Raw genomic sequence first — 1,479 nt, 5'->3', positions numbered from 1 at the left:
AGTCAAATGTCCTGAAGATGGGGTGGTCTTAAGTGAGGGTCAGCTCATTGCCACCCCAACGCACTGCAGTGCCCAGAGCCCCTGGGTAAGGTGGGAACAAAGCCATCAAGGATGGAAAGGGAAACACAGAGAAATTCCCCAATGCTTCTGCCAAGGGAGGAAGGAGAGGGACAGACAGACAGGCACTCAGGCCTCTCTCCTCACTGTAGGTCGGACTGCCAAGGAGAAGACTCATCCTGAAACCCCACGATCCTGGGGGCAAAGGCTGTGCTGGCTGGGAGAGGAGACCAGGAGGGTGCTCCTTGAAGGTCTTGGTGCTGCAGCGGATAGCAGGGAGGTGCCTCAATCCCCACTCCCATGGTGTTTCTGGGAACAGCTCCTGCTTCCTCCCTGCCCATGTATCTGCTGCCTGGAGATGTCCCTGACAGGAGCTGTTTCTCTGTCCCCACATCTCATCCCTGTCCATGTTCACAGTCCCCATCCCACCCGCTGCGTGCTCAGCTCTGCCCTGCAGACACCTCCTGGCATCAGGGCACTGCCCAGGGGAATCTCTGTGTGTGCAGGGGCTCAGGAGCAGCTCAAACAAGTCCTGATGAGAAGTGGGCTCTCCGCGCCTTCTCCAGAGCAGAGGAATAAATTCCAGTCTCTCACTGCCCACCCAGCCAACCAAGAGGAGGAAACTCAAAGCACAGGCTCCTTCCCTCTTAGATAATTGCCATCTTTAACTTCCTCTTGAAAAGCCCCCTTAGAAATTCCCTGGGGTGAATCTGGAGCTGTAGGCAGCCCTGACACAGGCAGCACCCTCGTGAAATCAGGACCCTGTCCTGCCCGGCCAGAGGTCACTCCTTCCACCTATACCTTCTCCTCACATTGCTATGGGGAACTCCCTGCACAGGCTGAGCGCTGAGCCTGGCAGGCAGCAGCGTCCCTGCCCCGGCACAAAGCCCCATGGGGTGCAGGGACCCTGCTCTGAAGGACACCCCTTGGCTGCACACCCCGCTTCACACCTTGCCAGCCATGCCCAGGAGAAGGTGGGGATGAACTCTCATGACCTGTCCCTTTATAGGTGCAGCAGGGAAGCCCTGCCCTGGAGCCCATCCTCCTTCTGCATTCCACAGAAGACAAGACAGAAACTGGTCATGGGATGTGACAGCTCTGGAAGACCCCTCCAGGCTACTCAGCTGAATTTCCCTGCTGCCAGAGACTTACTGTGTCAAATGCTATGAAGATGTTTCGGTGAAAAAGCTCAGCTCTCTCTTTCCACCCCAGACTACCTCTAACCTCTCTCTGCCTCGCTCCTCTCCCCTCGCTGCCTGCAGGCAGTGCCCTCAGCCCTGCTGCCCTTTGCAGAGGAGCTGCTCCTGGGCAGAGCTGGCTCTCTGCAGCAGTGCCCGCTTGCCATCAGCTCCCTCCATCCCAGGAGCCCAGCCCAGCTCAGCAGCAGAGGACCAGCCCAAGGCAGCACTTGCTCTGCCCCTC

Source organism: Egretta garzetta, unplaced genomic scaffold (assembly GCF_000687185.1).
Source record: "Egretta garzetta isolate BGI_Z169 unplaced genomic scaffold, ASM68718v1 scaffold459, whole genome shotgun sequence".
Classification (NCBI taxonomy): Eukaryota; Metazoa; Chordata; class Aves; order Pelecaniformes; family Ardeidae; genus Egretta; species Egretta garzetta.
The sequence above is the reverse complement of the archived record's forward strand: the minus strand, read 5'-3'. Positions refer to the sequence as shown.